This window comes from Neoarius graeffei, chromosome 3, assembly GCF_027579695.1.
Source record: "Neoarius graeffei isolate fNeoGra1 chromosome 3, fNeoGra1.pri, whole genome shotgun sequence".
In the NCBI taxonomy this organism is placed as follows: Eukaryota; Metazoa; Chordata; class Actinopteri; order Siluriformes; family Ariidae; genus Neoarius; species Neoarius graeffei.
In genome coordinates, this window is record NC_083571.1 from 84,544,524 (window position 1) to 84,564,827 (window position 20,304).

Consider the following 20,304-nt stretch of genomic DNA (forward strand, 5'->3'; position numbering starts at 1 on the left):
TCAAGACCATTGTTACCCTCCCCAGGAGTGGGCGACCAACAAAGATCACTCCAAGAGCAAGGTGTGTAATAGTCAGTGAGGTCACAAAGGACCCCAGGGTAACTTCTAAGCAACTGAAGGCCTTTCTCACATTGGCTAATGTTAATGTTCATGAATCCACCATCAGGAGAACACTGAACAACAATGGTGTGCATGGCAGGGTTGCAAGAAGAAAGCCACTGCTCTCCAAAAAGAACATTGCTGCTTGTCTGCAGTTTGCTAAAGATCATGTGGACAAGCCAGAAGGCTATTGAAAAAATGTTTTGTGGACAGATGAGACCAAAATAGAACTTTTTTTGTTTAAATGAGAAGCGTTATGTTTGGAGAAAGGAAAACACTGCATTCCAGCATAAGAACCTTATCCCATCTGTGAAACATGATGGTGGTAGTATCATGGTTTGGGCCTGTTTTGCTGCATCTGGGCCAGGACGGCATGCCATCATTGATGGAACAATGAATTCTGAATTATACCAGTGAATTCTAAAGGAAAATTTCAGGACATTTGTCCATGAACTGAATCTCAAGAGAAGGTGGGTCATGCAGCAAGACAACGACCCTAAGCACACAAGTCGTTCTACCAAAGAATGGTTAAAGAAGAATAAAGTTAATGTTTTGGAATAGCCAAGTCAAAGTCCTGACCTTAATCCAATCGAAATGTTGTGGAAGGACCTGAAGTGAGCAGTTCATGTGAGGAAACCCACCGACATCCCAGAGTTGAAGCTGTTCTGTACGGAGGAAGGGGCTAAAATTCCTCTAAGCTGGTGTGCAGGACTGATCAACAGTTACTGGAAACATTTAGTTGCAGTTATTGCTGCACAAGCGGGTCACACCAGATACTGAAAGCAAAGGTTCACATACTTTTGCCACTCACAGATATGTAATATTGGATCATTTTCCTCAATAAATAAATGACCAAGTATAATATTTCTGTCTCATTTGTTTAACTGGGTTCTCTTTATCTACTTTTAGGACTTGTGTGGAAATCTGATGATGTTTTAGGTCATATTTATGCAGAAATATAGAAAATTCTAAAGGTTTCACAAACTTTCAAGCACCACTGTATGTGGAAAACTATCAGGATCAGATAGTTCTATGTCTTGAAATCCTTCTCACCCAGGTGTTGGGCAAAGTATTGTTCTAATTTCTCAATTTTGATAAACAGCCGATTTGACTTGAACAATGCTGTATAGTTCGTTGCTAATCGGAGCTCCTCTTCAGTGTTTCTTTGCTCACTGGCCAGATTGATCTTATCAGCCAATTTGACAAAACAGGACAAACACCAAGGGGGATGAATACTTTTGCGAGACACTGTATATGTAATGAACAGACAGAGCATGATGCTCGAGCTGCAGCCAGTCTCTTCTGGGAAAGCTGTCAATCAGGTATATCCATGATTTCTTACTTTATGGTAGAGTAACATTTTCAAAACTCATTTCTGGGGGAAAATAAAAAAGAATGTGTGGATATTAGCATAGGGAAAACTAACTGTTTGAATTAGAAACTGTAGATGGAAAGATGATTTGGATGAGAAAAGTCTCATCTCATCATCTCTAGCCGCTTTATCCTTCTACAGGGTCGCAGGCAAGCTGGAGCCTATCCCAGCTGACTACGGGCGAAAGGCGGGGTACACCCTGGACAAGTCGCCAGGTCATCACAGGGCTGACACATAGACACAGACAACCATTCACACTCACTTTCACACCTACGGTCAATTTAGAGTCACCAGTTAACTTAACCTGCATGTCTTTGGACTGTGGGGGAAACCGGAGCACCCGGAGGAAACCCACGCGGACACGGGGAGAACATGCAAACTCCACACAGAAAGGCCCTTGCCCGCCACGGGGCTCGAACCCGGACCTTCTTGCTGTGAGGCGACAGCGCTAACCACTACACCACCATGCCACCCTGGATGAGAAAAGTAACCTGGAAAAATAGACTATTTTGTCATTGAAACTGATAGGGATGGGTGTGGCTAAAATTGTACTGCAACCAGCCAGCAGGGGCGCTAGACCTGTGGTGTATAGAGAGCGTGCACGTGACGTCACAAGGTCACGTGATATTTGTTTATCTGCCATCTTGGACGGCATGGCCACGCATAGAACTTAGACGAACCCGTTCTAATTATCAAGTGTGTGGGAGTAGATCTTCTGAGGATGGTTATATCTTGTTCAGCATTTGGTTGTACCAATAGACAGTGCCAAAAGGAGGGCCTGTCATTTTATAGATTTCCTGCAGACGAGGGGAGACGCGCAAAATGGGTGTCCACTGTGCGAAGAGAAAACTGGTACCCCAGTTCTACCAGCCAAATTTGTAGTGAACACTTCATATCAGGTAGGTGTAATCTTCTAATACATTTATATCTGATATTGAATAATAATTCTGCACAGATAAAGATAGCGGTGATTTGTGATTTTTTTTTTTTCAGACAAAAACGTACATATTTACAACCCTGTCATTATCTGGAACTGAGTTTAGATTTCGAACATTTTTACGATAAAACGTCCTGCATAGTCTCCTTATGATAAAAGTCTTAATGCTACTTACCCGTGAGGTTATCAAGTAGACATTCTTCTTCAGAACCTTCCAGAGGTGTAGTTGGGATACCCATCCCGCAACAAAATATTTATAAGCTTCCAGGCTCTTGTAAGCTTTGAGGGCTTTGCCAGTGTAACACGATTCATGATAAACAAGAAAATTGTAAATGTCGTGGTAGGCCAGATCGGGCAAATCGCCAGCACCACAGCTCCGAATTTCCCTGAACAAGGATTGCGGCAAGTTGTACGGATCTGCAATCCCCAACCTGGAACACTTTTCCATGTAACGCTGCCTCACGTCACCTTCAAGATGCTGAACAAACTTAGACAAGTTATCGCGCGATGTAGATGGGGTATTTTCCGAATTTTCTTGGGGATTACTCCCTGGATCCATTACGCTCGCGCAAGGTAAACAATCCTGATGCCGTCCAATATGGCGGAGTAAACACGGACGGGTCACGTGACTGCACATCGTCTATATACAGTAGATGTATACAATATATATAGGAGTCTGCCATTTCAAATATATCCTCAGCATAACACAGATTAAAACTCCTAGAGCAGAGGTGGCACAATATATTTTACCTAAATACTTTGTGAAACATTTTCCAGGTTTAGGTGGATCTTTTGTAGGTAGAAATGTTGACAGAGTTGCTCACCATACTGTACTTCACTGATCATGACAGACCCTCCCCATCTTACTGGACTGTTTATCAGGTTGCTTTTTTTATCCTCTTTATCAGAAAGCAAACATGGGGGTCATAAATAATGTATTATTTAAAAAAAACCTAGGTAATACAATCACAGCGTAATTTATCACATGTATAACCATCACACGCACACGTACGCAGCAACCGGCAGTGAGTGAGAGCTTGTCATCCTTGTGTTGGTGTTTTAATGTGTTTTTTAATGGTTTTCTGTGTCCTTGTGTTTTATTTTCTGAGTTATATGATTGAGTACTCCTGGTTGCACTAATCTAGATGGATATTTTTTTATTTCGCAGTGCTGTGGCTTCTTTTGTACCGGCTGTTTGCTTGTGACGTTTGTGGGGCTGCAGGCCAGGTGAGGACACAATATTCCAGAGATGCACTGTTGCAGCTAAACTTTGTTAGTTTAGCTCGGAGGAAAGATCTCACACTACAGCTACTGGATTTTATTTTGAGAGACTTTCATGGATCGAGTGGCGTAAAGAGGGACAAGAAGAGGAAGCGGGTGTCAGATTACGCCTAAGAAAACAGTGGCACAACCAGATTCCTCTGCCCTCTATTATCATCCAGTCCCTGAAGAATAAGGTGGACGAACTCCAAGGAAATACTCGTTTCCAGAAGGATATTAGAAACTGCTGCGTCATGGCCTTCACTGAGATGTGGCTCACCTAGCGAGACCGGGACATCGATGGTTTTGGAGCTCCTTTCAATCTGAACCAACTGGCAGAGATAACGGGCAAAACTCAAGGAGGTGGAGTATGTTTATATATGAACAAACAATACTGTAGCTCTGTAATGGTTCGAGAGCACATCTGTATGCCAGATGTAGAACTTTTATCTGTGTCGTTGCGCCCTTTTTATCTACCCAGTGAGTTTCCTCAACTATTTATAACAATGGTATCTATTCACCTGAAGGCAGATCCCACCTCCAGTACTGTTTTGGATGTAGTGCAGAAGCTGCAGTCAGTATCACCTGATGCACCAAACTTTATACTGGGTGATTTTAACTGCATCTCTCTTAAAAAGTCACTCAAACTTTTATCAGTATGTTTCCTGTCCAACTAGACGGGATAAGATATTAGATCTTTTTTATGGGTCAGTAAAGGATGCTTTTAAGTCTTTCCCACTTCCTCCTCTGGGATCTGCTGATCATAATTGCGTGCATCTATTGCCTATATACAAGACTGTTTTAAAAAGAGACAAAACAAAGACCATGAACATAAAGGTCTGGTCAGAGGAATCCATGCTCTGTCTGTAGGAATGCTACAACTGCACTGATTGGGATATTTTCACACAGTCTTGTGGTAATAATCTGGATTAATTGGTGGATGTAACCTGCTCATATGTTGCCTTTTGTAGGAATATGATTATCCCTAGTAGGTGGGTTAAAATCTATCCTAACAACAAACCATGGGTCACCAAATCTGTTAAGTCTTGCCTACAAAGGAAGAAACTTGCTTTTAAACAGGGAGCAGCCTCTGATCTGCACTCAGCTACTAAAGAGCTGAAGATTGAAATTCTAAATGCAAAACACAACTATAAATCAGATCTGGAGAGTAAGACGGCTGCAAACAAACTTGGCTCAGGTTGAGCGAGTATGAGGATTATAGCAGGACTCCAGAATTTACAGAGCAGTAATCATGTCATTTTAGATGGTTTTAACTCTGACGCTGAATTTGCTAATGCTCTTAACTGTTTTTATTGTCATTTTGACACTTTTGATTTTAGCAAGGAAATCCGGGAATTAAGTCTTAAAGTGCGGATTGTCCTTGAGTTTAACATTTACCTTAAGGAGGTTCAAAAAGCCTTCGTTTCTGTTAACGTAAATAAGAACCATGGTCCTGACAACATCTGTGGTCGTTTACTTAAATCTTGTGCTAAAGAACTAAGCTCTGTATTTCATTATGTATTTAATAAGTCCTTGCAGTTACAACATGTGCCCAGCCTCTGGAAGGATGCTGTGGTTGTTCCTGTCCCTAAATCCAGTTGTCCAAAAACCCTTAATGATTTTAGGCCAGTTGCTCTGACTTCAGTTTTAATGAACATTCTTGAGAAACTGGTCAGGGCTGAGATTTTGAGGCAAACTGAACACACATTGGATCCTATGTAATTTGCATACAGGCCTCACAGAGGAGTAGAGGATGCTACAGTCACCTTATTGAACATGCTTCTTAGACACTTTGATGGGACTCATGCTAGATTTTTATTTGTGGACTTCTCCTCTGCTTTTAATACAATTCAATCCCACATTTTTTTTTTGGCGGGGGGGGGGGGGGGGGGGGGCTTTTTTCACCTTTATTGGATAGGACAGTGTAGAGACAGGAAATGAGTGGGAGAGAGATGGGGAAGGATCAGGAAATGACCTCGGGTCGGAATCGAACCCGGGTCCCTGGATTTATGGTATGGCGCCTTATCCACCTGAGCCACGATGCCCCCCAATCCCACATTTTAATCAGAAACCTTTTAGAACACTTTGATTTAAGCAATAATCTGGTGGGCTGGATACTTGACTTTTTAACAAATAGGACACCGTGAGAGTCAACTGTATCTTATCTGACAAAAAGTGTTTTTCTACTGGCTCCCCACAAGGGTGTGTGCTGTCACCCTTATTGTTCATTCTCTACACAAACGTGCCAGAGCAGATGTGAAAACAGAACCATCATAAAGTATGCAGATGATTCTGTTATTGTCAGTCTGTTCTATGGCAATGAGTCCAGCCACAGCCCGGTCACTGACCAGTTCATACGGTGGTGTGAGGAGTCGTATCTACAGATAAACATATTGGAAACCAAAGATATGCACATCGACTTTAGGAAGAAAACTCACACAAATGCAGTCACTGTAATTAAAGGTCAGGCCATTGAACGTACAATCTTATAAATACCTCGGGACCATTATTGATGACAAGTTAAACTTTGAAGCTAATTGTGAAGCTGTGTGCAAAAAGGGGTCATCAGCGCTTGCATTGTTTAAGGAAACTTTCATATTTTAGCACTGATCAAACCAGAATGACCATATTTTATTGTGATTTTATTGAATCTGTTTTGTCTTTTTCTTTGGTGTCATGGTTTGGTCACACATCCCTGAAGGAAAGAAATTCCTTAAACCAAATTATGAAATGGTCTAGTTGGTTGATTGGAGAGTCACAGCCTTACTTAGCATCCCTGTACAGCAGCTAGCTAACTCTATCTTAAATAATGACTCCCACCCTTTGCACACAGAGTTTCAGCTTCTTCTCTCCGGACGGAGGTTCTTAGTCCTGAGGTGCAAAACAAAGTGGTACAAAAACAGCTTTGTTCCTGCTGCTATTACTGAACTGAACAAGACATACCGGTACCATTATTTGCACATTGGCACAGGTCCATTGATTGCTGGAGCTTTATTTATTTATTGGTACTACCGTATTTATTATGGTTTTATACTTGCCTTTTATCTTGGTTTTTAGGGGATTATTTTATTTGTCTAAGTGATTTTTGTTCATTTTAATATTTCTCATTATCTTATTGATATTTATTTCTTTATTTCTATGTTTTGACTGGTGGAGCCCTGAGTACTTTTATCATCTTTTAGTATGCTTATTGTCTGGTGTCGTGTTACAGTTGTTCTGTAACCGGGTGCCAAATTGGAGGTGTCTCATTTTACTGCAAAACAAATCTACCTACAGGTACAAATAAAGTAACCTGACTTGACCTGACACTCACACATTCATATATTACTTTTACAACTTTTACATTTTTGCAGCATATTTTTTTAAGACAGACAAAAGATTTTACATCATACAACCATCAACAATATATCCATCCATCCACTTATCCTGTACAGGGTCGCAGGCAAGCTGGAGCCTATCCCAGCTGACTATGGGCGAGAGGCGGGGTACACCCTGGACAAGTCGCCAGGTCATCGCAGGGTTAACATATAGAGACAAACAACCATTCACACCTACAGTCAATTTAGAGCCACCAATTAGCCTAACCTACATGTCTCTGGACTGTGGGGGAAACAGACACAGGGAGAAAATGCAAACTCCACACAGAAAGGCCCTCATCAGCCGCTGGGCTCAAACCCAGGACGTTCTTGCTGGGAGGCGACAGTGCTAACCACTACACCACCGTGCCGCCTTCAACAATACATATGCTTAGCTATTCATAATTTATGTAATTTTTGTGAATAGCTGGTGAAGTCACCAGAGATGAAGGCATAGCATGAAGCATCACAGGACTGTAAGGCAGACCTGAGCTCACAGACTGAACTGGTCACAGCTACAGAAATCAAACCAGTGTGAACCAGATATGTGTGAATACGGGCCATGAACCTTCACTGCCCAGGTTTGCACTCCTGAAAGATGGTCCCTGGGAAATAAACTCAACTGGAAAAAAGTTATGGCAATTCACATAATACAAAGTGCTGTTGGTGAGCCTTAGTTCCTCATTCTCTAATGCTACAGACCCGAGGATGCACTAAGTGATGAAAACACCAGCTGGTATTGTCAAAGAACCATACAAACAGTAACAAGTCTGGTTTCCTACCAGTTTTATGGCATGCAATATCACAGTAAGCAATGCATTACCTCTCATAACGTAACCTAGTTAGGATAATTTACTTGTTCATGTTGCGTTACAGAGGCTTCTCACCTCAGGACTACACTGAGAGAGCATCTGTACTGTAAATCAGTTAACTTCAGCACCTTATAAGTACAACAGCAGAGTGCTACTACAGGTGCAAATGAAAAGCACAATATGTATACAAAGGAGTGAGGAAAGTATGAAAGAGACATTCATGGCTTTAATGTGTTACTGAACTCCTCTTCTAAATCATTGCTGTAGCAGAACCAAATTGCCTATGGAGCTATAAAATAAAAAGTCCTATTTTTGTACATTTCAGTTTTTCATGCATACTCAATTAATCGTTATTACTCTTAAACTGCCGGTGAAAGTAAAGGACACTTAAATGTTCTTGTTCTCATCAAGTATACAACTTTAATCAGAACATCTGTACACCTGCTTATTTGCTGTATGTAATTATTCAATCAGACAATCATGTGGCAGCAGTGCATTGTATCATATAGATACAGGTCAAGAGTTTCAGAATGGGGAAAAAATGTGATCTCAGGGACTCCTTCTTTGCAAACATGGTGAGCAGGAAAGTATTTGAGAATGACATGACATATTGCAGGAACATGAATGTGATACTGCACTGGGAATGAGCTGACAAACTGAACAGAAAACATCAGCTAGAAGTTTTTTTTTTTTTTCAGTTTTCAACTGTCCAGTTTCAATAAGTCTGTGCCCCCTTTAGCCTTAGATTCCTGCTCTTGGCTGACTGGAGTGCAACCTAATGCGGTCTTGCTGCTGTTTAAGCTTCTTATAGTTTGGCATACTGTGCATTGAGATGCTGCTGACCACAGTTGTAAAGAGCGGTTATTTCAATTACTGTAGCCTTACTGTCAGCTTGAACCAGTCTAGTCCTTCTCCTCTGACCTCTCTCAACAAGTGTCAGAACTGCCACTTGTTGGAAGTTTTTTGTTTGCACTTTGCATCTTTTTTGGGCCTGTAGCTGCATGATGTTATACACTGAGCTGCTGCCACACATTTGTTTTACTGGATAATTGCATGAATGAGCAGATGGGGTGTGCAGGTGTTATACATTGAGCTGCTCTCTTTTTGCATTATATGATAATTGCATGAGTATTGCAGGGTTTTGGCCTGGTTTTGGTTTGTCTTTCCTGCTTTTTGTCTTTTTTATCATTGCTTTTTTATTTCTTTAATCCCTGTTGTCCTATTTTTATATCCCTTTTTTTCCTTGTCCTGTCTTTCATTCCTGTAGCCTCTAAGGAAAAAAATAAATTAAAAGGAAGGAAAAGAAGAAAGTGAAGAAAAAGGAAAAAATGAGGAAAAAGGGGTAAACAGTGGCTATTTGAAGAATCTAAAATATGAAATTTTTGTTTTTTTAACTCTTTTTTTTTGAAGCATACAACTCCATATATGTTCTACGTGTTACTTCATAGTTTTGATGTCTTCGGTATTGTTCTACAATGTAGAAAATAGTCAAAATATAGAAAAACCTATGAATGAGTAGGGGTGTACAAACTTTTGACTTGTACTGTATATACAACAAATCACCTACACTGCATAAATCATTTAAGGATTTATTATTTATTGTTTAAATATAGTTTGCATGGTAAAAATCAACCTCTTTGCTCATTTTACACATCTTGTATTCAATGTAAAAAAAAAAAATACATTGAGCTGCTGCCACACATTTGTCTTACTGTATAATTGCATGAATGAGCAGGTGGGGGGTGCAGGTGTTCCTATTAAAGTGGTCAGGGAATATAATTACAATGTAAAGAGCACAATATACAACAGATGCATTTCTATAAACAAATGAAAATGAAACTCATTTAATAAAACAACCTGTTTCATAAAATCATCAGTGGTTTAAAATGTAAGAACAAAGAACATCATGTGATTTGAGAAAATAGTACATTAAAACTCTTTACATTAACCAAAAGAGACAATAAACAATCACCCACAATGACTGCATTATGAAAATATAAGTGAGGTTCACCACAATCCATATGCTTATGTGGGTGCATTTGGGTAATTGAGTGATCAATCATATTAAATCTGAAGGTTAATAATTAAATTGAATCAGTCTCATTTGAATCATTTAAAGTGAATCATTTAAAGTGAATCATACCATTGAAATATTTTCATTGAATCAGTCTCATATTATCATTAAATTACTCATGGAATCAGTCTCATTAATTAATACCATTAATTGTGGTGCTTAATAATAAATTACCAAACAGCTAAATTATGGTATATTCCAAATTATGATCACTTATCATATTACATAAATTATATGCACCTTTTTGAATTATTTGGGAGATTGGGGACTTCATAAACATTGGAACACAAATAAAACACAGTTTCAATAATAAATGAATTTATTATAACAAAGATAAAAATGGATAATAGCAGATTGAAATATATACAAACAGTGAGGTGTGTATGTGTGTGTGTGTGTATGAGAGGCCTGGTGTGGGTGTGGCCCACAAGAGGGTTAGCTCTTGTGTAGCTAAGACAAAAGAATTAGCTTTGTGTGGCTAGCTAAGGAGGGTGTGTCACCACGTGGGGTTTGAGAACAAAGGATTTAGCTCTTGTAGCTAACTCCACGTGTGTTTGTGGGGGAGGAGTTGACCACATGTTCGGGTAGGCCTAGATTAACCTCGTGTGGCTAAGCTAAGACACAGGGGAGCTAGCTAAAGGTGTGTTTGTGTAGGCCTAGATTAGCCTGTGTAGCTAACTCCACGTGGTGGAGGCCTATTAGCTTTGTGTTGCTAAGTAGACAAAGGAATGCTAGCTCATAACACTGCTAAATCCACTGAAATCTTGATGCGGTCAAGATGTATAATAAGAGAACTAAATATGTTAGTAGGAGTAAAGAGAAGCATGCACAGCCTATCTATTAAACAATTGAGAGAACATAGAACAAAATAAATCAACACGCTGCGTGTTTAACAGTGTAACAAATAAACCTGGGTTTAAATTCACACTATTTCAATAAAAGCAAATTCCTAAGACTAGCTTTAATTATGCCCCAAAATGCCAAGTCTTACTTCCGTATCCCGCTTCTACGCGAGATTATGAGAAGATGTCCCGAGACTTTGGAGTTTTTCACCGTTGTGAAGCTCCGTGAAGCACAGGGAATTACTCGAAGTTGAGTTTCACAGAGGCCCGTGGAGCACATCTGTGGAAAGCAGAGAATTCTTGATCCGGCGCTTCGTGGCTCGTGGGAAGAAAAACTCTGATTAAACAATGTGCACAGCGCTTCAATCAGGAGGAATTCTGGTCGCTCCTAATTATAAATTAACTGCTTTGAGCTGCAGTCGTACGTATTTAATGAATGAAACCGGTTGTAACTCACTGAGTTTAAAATCGCGCTATTCTGGATTTTTACCGTGGCCAGTGGTAGACAAAGAAATTGCGCTGAATGGTGGATCTTGCAAGAAAGAAAAGAAAAAAAAGACGTCTTATTTGGTTTGCCTGGCGGAGTGTATCTCTTTGTGCGTCCAGATGGCTTGGAATCTGGACACGAGAGAGAACGAGCTGAGCGTTTCCGGGTCTTTTATGCTTTCATGGAGGATGTGACGTTGGTGATCCCGCCCCGGCTTGATGCAGGTCAACGCGAAAGTGGGCTGATGGGAAATGTAGTTTCTTAAAGAGACGGGCTGTTGTAGTTCTTAGACGGACTGTGTACCTACACTTAAATATTAGGAATACACAGATACAGAAACACTGAATTGGAATTGAATTGAGCTGGATTTTCCAATCCATTGTTCCTGATTTGATGCACTGAAGTATTTAGTGTTACAACTGCATGTGATGTTTACTGATAGGACACACACTTCTTAGAGCATGCTTCTCAGCTTCATGTCTGTGATGAATCACTTAATATTGTAACAGAAGCTCACAGAGTGTACCAGATCGGTATGAGGTCTTGGTAGTCACTCAGACCTACTGAGTACTGAAAATGTAACCAATCACACTTTAATGATTAATATGAACATTAACCCATAATTCTCATTCACCTTGTAAAAATCCAGCCACTGGGGGTGCATAAGCGTACTCTTACTTCCGGTCCCAAGCCCAGATAAATTGGCTTCTTTGCTTTGCTCCTGCTTGCTCTTTAATTTTTTTACTTTTTCACCTAATTTCCAAAAATGCCAGGGGGCAAAAAATCCAGGAGATCCTGCAGAAAATGTACAGAACTAGAACAGAGGATTTCCATCCTGGAATCAAAGATTGATGCCCTGCCAAAGACAGACGAACTAAGAGAGATAGCTCACGAAAGGAGTACAGAAACAGTGGTTGAGAATGCAGAGATTACACCCCAACAGGCTGATGGCATTGCAGATTGAGTGGATGAATACATCGATCTAACAGAGCAAAATGTGAGTACAGAAAACTGGCACACGATGGGTGGCAGGCCCAAAAATAAAAACAGAAGAGTAATTACCTCAACACCAGTTCGTTCTGATACTATGCAACCCATACTCCACAGTCATGCTATTAGAAATAGAGCCAGATCTATTAACTACAATAGGATTTACAGTCCTATGGAAAATCCACAGCCCATAAGGCTTCAGAACAAATTTGAATGCCTCAGGGATGTGGAAGCAGAATTTTCAGGCGGACAAGCACATCATAGAAAGAGATCGCACCACAACCGAAGAGCTGTGGGAAGAGGCAAAAAGCAGCTCATAACACCACCTGATCCCACAACCCTTGTTCTTGGTGATTCCACTATAAGACATTTAAAAGGACATAGGATGATTATTTGCTGCCTTCCAAATGCATCCATCTCTGACACCAAAGACAGCATTTTGAAACTCATGTCCGAGCATAAAACTATCAAACGTATTGTTGTGCATGTGGGAGCAAATGATGTTTTCAGAGAACAGCTTATAATGGCACTCTGTTTCATTACCAAATGTACCACTTGTGAGCTGCAGACACAGTAATTCTTCATGCGCATGACATGAGAGGTAGTTTCAATTTCAGGAGTCTTTAGTTGAAATTCCAAAATGTTACAATTGTCACATGACACCCAAGTCACACGGTAAGAAAACTTTATGCTCCCGTGCCTTGCGCAGCTCTCACTAAACTGACTGAATCTGCGCATGCTCTGTAACATCATCAATCTAAGAGAGCGTCATTAATACATTATATATCCACATTATCATTTTTTAAATAGCCTATTATAAATTACACTATGTCATTACTATGCATCAAACAAAATATAAATTGCAACTATAAATTATATATATTTTCTGCATTACCATTACTGGTTTATGGCTCTTACACAGCTGTTTGTCCAAGATGATTTCAGAAAACTTTTTTCTTACCTCTATAAGACTAGAATACAATCTTTTATCAGTGGCCCATTCCCTGCAAGGAGAAGTTTTGCATTTACTAGACTCTTCAGTCTTAACACCTGGCTTGGAAAAACTTGTTTTTCATTTGGTATGAACTTCATAGACAATTTTAACCTTTTCTGGAATCGCAGAGAATTCTTCAGGCCAAATAGCACTGAACTCAGCCAGATTGGGACCAAAGTTTTGGCTGATCACTACAGCCTCTCTCTCCAGCATGCATTCTTTTCTCAGCCAACATCGGGCAGAACTGCTGATGTGCTCACAGACTGACCCAGTTACAGATATCAACAAAACCTCTGCAAAGCCAAAACAACTACCCATGCAAGCACAGCAGAGATGCTTCAGCAAGGACACACAGCCATCTGGGGCAGACTGCCAAGGACATCAACAATCACATGGAGAATGTGAGCATGTTGTTAACAATGGGCAGCCACAGATATCTGCATCGCGCATCCAGATTGAGGACCTGACCAAAGACAATCATGCCAAGGCTGCATCATCCACATCACAGAGACTGTTATGGAGACAATCACCATGGAGACAGTCATGGAGACACTCACAAAGACCTCACCAAAGTCCCAATCTCAGTCTCGCTCTTCTGACTTCATTGTACCATCCCCGTCTCCCCCCTGCATGGATGTCCCTAAAAGTATGCAGAGATTGCTGCCAATGGCTGCACTCTCTTTTTCCAGCCCAAATCATTCGCGACAAGCAGTGTACCCAGTTCATCGAAAACCAACCAACAGACTGAACTGTGTTCGCCCAGGACTTTCAGCTGGCTACCAATCTTTTTCACCATCTAAAAAATACATGACATCTCCATTCCTTCCCCCTCCCAACCTCATGGAATATACAGAGAGTCTTGTATCTTGATTTTGTAGTCTTGAATCTTGATTTCTTGCTTCTAACTGTAACATGGCTGGATCAAGCAAAGAGTGCTACCACCCTTATTGAAGCAGCTCCCCCAAATTTTAATTTCATGAGTGCTACCCGACATGGGAAAGGTGGAGTGATCGCAAATATATTCAAAGCCTCTTTTCAATGTAAACAGTCCTCACTTGGTGATTTTACATCCTTTGAACACTTATGTGCACTTCTTACATGCTCTCCTAATATATTGTTGTTAACTATTTACAGGCCTCCGAGACATTCAGCCAAAGTTTTTCTGGAAGAGTTTGGTGAACTGTTGTCAGTCATTTGCTTAGAGTTTGACTGTCTTATTATATCTGGGGATTTTAACTTGCATGTAGATAATCCTGAAAACACTTATGCCAGAGAACTACTTGCACTTATTGACAACTTCAACCTAGTACAGCATGTACAGGGGCTGACCCACTCTCGTGGTCATACCCTTGACCTCGTTATCTCAAAGGCAAGGCAAGGCAAGTTTATTTATATAGCACATTTCATACACAATGGCAGTTCAATGTGCTTTACAGAAGTAAAAACAAAAACAGTAAACAATAGAGAAATAAAATTACCTAAAATAATTTTATTTTTATTCTAAAACAATTAATTAAAAGGATTAAAAGAATTAAAAGAAAATAATAAGAATTAAACAATAGTAGAAATAAAATAATAAAATGAAGTAGTAGTTCAAATAGGAGGAGAAAAAAGAAACCAGCAGAATAGAATAAAGAATAAAATAGAATAAAGTTAAAGTAAATTTAAAACATGCAGAGAAAGTAAAGATTATAAAAAATGTAAAGAAGACAATATTAATTATTTAACAGAAAGCATCTGAAAACAGCTTGGTCTTTAACCTAGATTTGAAGCTGCCAACAGCAGGAGCATTTTTAATGTCCTCTGGCAGTTGGTTCCATAGCTGTACTGCATAGTAGCTAAAAGCTGCTTCACCATACTTTGTTTTAACAACTGGTTTTAATAGTAAATTTTTCTGTTTTGATCTGGTAGATCTGATTGGGTTAGGCCGCTGCAACATATCAGAGAGGTAATTGGGCCCTGTACCATTTAGAGATTTGTATACCAGCAGCAATACTTTAAAGTCAATTCTGTAGCTTACTGGAAGCCAGTGAAGGGACCTTAGAATTGGAGTAATGTGCTCTGTTCTTTTTGTTCGTGTGAGAACCCTAGCCGCTGCATTTTGAACCAGCTAAAGTTGTTTGATGGTCTTTTTTGGCAGGCCTGTGAAAAGGCCATTGCAGTAATCAACCCTACTAGAGATGAAGGCATGTATTAGTTTTTCCAGATCATTTTTTGACATAAGTCCTCTTAGTTTGGAAATGTTTTTTAGGTGATAAAATGCCGTTTTAGTGATTGCTTTCATATGACTGTCAAAGTTTAGCTCGCTGTCAATGAAAACACCAAGATTTTTAACCATTTCTTTAGTTTTAATCCCTTTTGTGTCAAGAATAGTGGTAATCCTGAGTCTTTCATCTTTTTTCCGAATATAATTACTTCTGTTTTATCTATGTTCAGCTGAAGAAAATTTTGTGACATCCAGCTATTGATTTGATCGATACACTGGTAGAGACATTCAAGGGGGGCATAATCATTACGTGATAGAGCAAAATAAATTTGGGTGTCATCTGCATAGCAGTGATACAAAATTGAATTTTTATTGATAATTTGCCCAAGTGGAAGCATATAAAGGTTGAAAAGTAATGGTCCAAGAATCGACCCCTGGGGGACACCACAGGTCAAGGACATTGACGTTGAGGAATAATTTCCCAGGGTAACAAAGAAGCTTCTATCTTTTAAGTATGAATTTAACCAATTGATAACTTTACCAGTCAATCCAACCCAGTGTTCAAGTCGATATAGCAGTATGTTGTGATCAACAGTATCAAAAGCTGCACTGAGGTCCAGTAATACAAGGACCGATGTTTTGCCTGCATCGGTATTAAGACGTATGTCATTTATAACTTTAATCAGCGCTGTTTCAGTGCTGTGATTGGCACGAAATCCTGACTGAAAATTATCAAAACGGCTGTTTGATATCAAGAAGGCAGTTAATTGATTTAAGACAATTTTTTCAAGGATTTTCCCGATGAATGGTAAATTTGATATTGGCCTGTAGTTACTTAATACTGAAGGATCCAGATTATTTTTTTTAAGAAGGGGCTTTACAACGGCTTTTTTTTAGGGACACAGGAACAACGCCAGTCTCCAGGGATGTATTTATAATTTGAAACACATCTGTAATTATAAGATGAAGAACAGACTTAAAAAAGTTGGTGGGCAGAATGTCCAATTCAGATGTTGAGGAACTGAGATTTTGTACAGCTTTTTCAAGAGTCTCATCATGAATTAAACAAAATTCTGACACTGTGTTGATGTTATCTATCTGTATCATTGGTGATTGCAGTTTTTCAATTTTTTGCAACTGAGATATATTATGAGGAATATTCTGCCATATTTTATCAATTTTACCTTTGAAAAAGGATGCAAACTCATTGCATTTATTAACTGAGAGAAGTTCAGGTGCTAATTGTGGTGGGGGATTAGTTAGCTTCTCTACTGTTGAAAATAGCACACGGGCATTGTTCATATTCCTGCTGATGATGTTGGAGAAGAAAGACTGTCTTGCTTTATGAATTTCATCATTATAATTACAAAGCATCTCTTTATGGATTTGATAATGGATGTGAAGTTTAGATTTGCGCCATTTTCTTTCAGTCTTTCTACATTCTCTCTTTAGCAGTTTAACAGCCGGGTACTGCTTCCATGGTGCTTTCTGCTTATCATTGACTCTTTTGATTTTGAATGGAGCAATATCATCCATAATTTGGGTCATATTTAAATTAAAAAATTCCAGTAAATCATCTACAGAGTCTGACATTTTGGTTGAGTTCTGAGAGAGAGCTTGCTCAAAGAGAGCACATGTGTTGTCTTTTATGACTCTCCTACCTATAGTCGTTGAGCTGTTCTGAATGTGAGGAGACATAGAAACATCAAAGAAAACACAGAAATGATCGGATAAGGCCAGGTCAACAACAGTATTAGAAACAGTAAGACCCTTTGTGATGAGGAGGTCAAGAGTATGACCACGAGAGTGGGTCGGCCCCTGTACATGTTGTACTAGGTTGAAGTTGTCAATAATTGTAAGTAGTTCTTTGGCATAGGTCAAAAGTATGACCACGAGAGTGGGTCGGCCCCTGTACATGTTGTACTAGGTTGAAGTTGTCAATAATTGCAAGTAGTTCTTTGGCATAAATGTTATCAGTATTATCTACATGCAAGTTAAAATCCCCAGATATAATAAGACAATCAAACTCTAAGCAAATGACTGATAACAGTTCACCAAACTCTTCAAGAAAGACTTTGGCTGAATGTCTCGGAGGCCTATAAATAGTTAATAATAATATGTTAGGAGAGCATGTAACAAGTGCACATAAGTGTTCAAAGGACATAAAATCACCAAGTGAGGATTGTTTACATTGAAAAGAGACTTTGAATATATTTGCGATCCCTCCACCTTTCCCTTGTCGGGTAACATTCAAAAAATTAAAATTTGGGGGAGCTGCTTCAATAAGGGTGGTAGCACTATTTGCTTGATCCAGCCAGGTTTCAGTTAGAAGCAAAAAATCAAGATTGTGTTTGCAAATAAGATCATTAATTAAAAATGACTTGTTTAAAAGTGATCTAACGTTCAGAAGAGCTAGCTTTACAGAAAGTCTAGAAGTACTATCTGCTTGTGCACTCTGATGCTGTTTTAAAACAGGAAGGAGATTAGATTGGTTCACCCCCAGGGTTAAATGTGCTCTATGTTTTCTGTTTCTTATCAACACAGGAATAGAGAGTGGCATAGGCACATTGGGTCCCAGCTGGTTTTCAACACTACACCCATTTGCAGGGACCCAGAGTACATCAAACAAGACTTTCTAAATGTTCCATTTGGTTTGAGGGTGAAAGGATTGGAGATGACATGTATCTTTTGGATGGTGAAAAAGATTTGTAGCCAGCTGAAAGTCCTGGGCGAACACAATTTTGATGAACTGGGTACACTGCTTGTGGCGACAGATTTGGGCTGGAAAAAGAGAGTGTAGCCATTGGGAGCAATTTTTTCATGCTATTTGGGAAATCCATCCGAGGGGAAGTGGAGTCCTCTGTCTTTGAATGTTGGGAGTCTTGCAGGTCAGATGTCTGTGTGTCCTTGATGACGACTTGCAAAGATGATTGTTTAGGCTTTGTAACTATGTCAGTCTGCAACATCTTATCAACTGTTTTCCTCAATGCTGGCTGAGAAAAGATTGCAAGTCTGTAATGGTCTACTAAGACTTTGGCTCCAATCCAGCTGAGTTCAGTGCTATTTGGCTTGTAAAATTCTCTGCGATTCCAGAAAAGGTTAAAATTGTCTATGAAGTTCAAATGAAAAACAAGTTTTTCCAAGCCAGGTGTTAAGACTGAAGAGTCGAGAAAAAGCAAAACTTCCTCTCGCTGGGAGTGGGCCACTGATAAAAGATTGAATTCCAGTCTTATAGAGCTCAGAAAAAAGTTTTCTGAAATCATCTTGGACAAACAGCTGTTCTCTGAAAACATCATTTGCTCCCACATGCACAACAATACGTTTAATAGTTTTATGCTCGGACATGAGTTTCAAAATGCTGTCTTTGGTGTCAGAGATGGATGCATTTGGAAGGCAACAAATAATCATCCCATAACCTTTTAATTGTCTTACAGTGGAATCACCAAGAACAAGGGTTGTGGGATCAGGTGGTGTTACGAGCTGCTTTTTGCCTCTTCTCACAGCTCTTCGATCTTGGTGCGATCTCTTTTTACTATGTGTTTGTCCGCTTGAAAAATCCTCTTCCACATCCCTGAGGCATTCAAATTTGTTCTGAAGCCTTATGGGCTGTGGATTTTCCATAGGATTGTAGATCCTATTGTAATTTGTAGAACGAGCTGGTGTTGAAGTAATTACTCTTCTGTTTTTATTTTTGAGCTTACCACCCATCATTTGCCAGTTTTCTGTACTCACATTTTGCCCAGCTTGATTGATGAATTCTTCCACTTGATCTGCAATGTCCTCGGTCTGTCGGAGTGCAATCTCTGCATTCTCAGCCACTGTTTCTGTACTCCTTTCCTGAGATATTGCTTTTAATTCGTCCATCTTTGGCAGAGCATCAATCTTTGATTCCAGAATAGAAATCCTCTGTTCTAGTTCCATGCATTTTCTGCAGGATTTTTTGCTCCCTGGCATTTTGTATTAAAAACTAACTTATCTTATAAAGATGAAAAAAAATAGTGGAAATTAAATTAAAATTAAATTAAAAGCTTATAAAGATGAAAAATAAAATGAGAAAAAATTGTGGAAATTCAATGAGAAAGTAAAGTATAGAAATAAAGATCAAGAAAGCAGGAGCAAAGCAAAGAAGCGTCCTACTCGCTTGAGTAGGAGGAGCATGGGTCTTACTGTTTCTACTACTGTTGTTGGCCTGGCCTTATCTGATCATTTCTGTGTTTTCTCTGATGTTTCTATGTCCCCTCACATTCAGAACAGCTCAATGACTATGGGTAGGAGAGTCATAAACGACAACACGTGTTCTCTTTGAGCAAGCTCTCTCACGGATCTCAACTAAAATGTCAGACTCTGTAGATGACTTACTGGAAATTTTTAATTCAAATATGACCCAAATTATGGACGATATTGCTCCATTCAAAATCAAAAGAATCAATGACAAGCAGAAAGCACCATGGAAGCAATGCCCAGCTGTTAAACTGCTAAAGAGAGAATGTAGGAAGACTGAAAGAAAATGGCGCAAATCTAAACTTCACATCCATTATCAAATCCATAAAGAGATGCTTTGTAAATATAATTATGAAATTGGTAAAGCAAGACAGTCTTTCTTCTCCAACATCATCAACAGGAATATGAACAATGCCCGTGTGCTGTTTTCAACAGTAGAGAAGCTAACTAATCCCCCACCACAATTAGCACCTGAACTTCTCTCAGTTAATAAATGCAATGAGTTTTCATCCTTCTTCAAAGGTAAAATTGATAAAATACGGCAGAATATTGCTCATAATATATCTCAGTTGCAAATAACTGAAAAGCTGCAATCACCAGTGACACAGACAGACAATTTCAACACAATGTCAGAATTTTGTTTGATTGATTACA

At 39.4% G+C, this 20,304-nt stretch overlaps 1 protein-coding gene across 1 annotated transcript in view; it reads left to right on the top strand.

The window, feature by feature from the left end:
• Positions 1-3,970: 3,970 nt before the first annotated feature.
• The window catches only part of LOC132882957 (flavin-containing monooxygenase 5-like), a 44,812-nt gene continuing 28,478 nt past the window's right edge, over positions 3,971-20,304 (top strand). The window contains exon 1 of the mRNA XM_060916072.1: positions 3,971-4,031. The gene's annotated coding sequence lies outside the window, so the exon portion shown is untranslated. The remainder of the gene's footprint in view (positions 4,032-20,304) is intronic.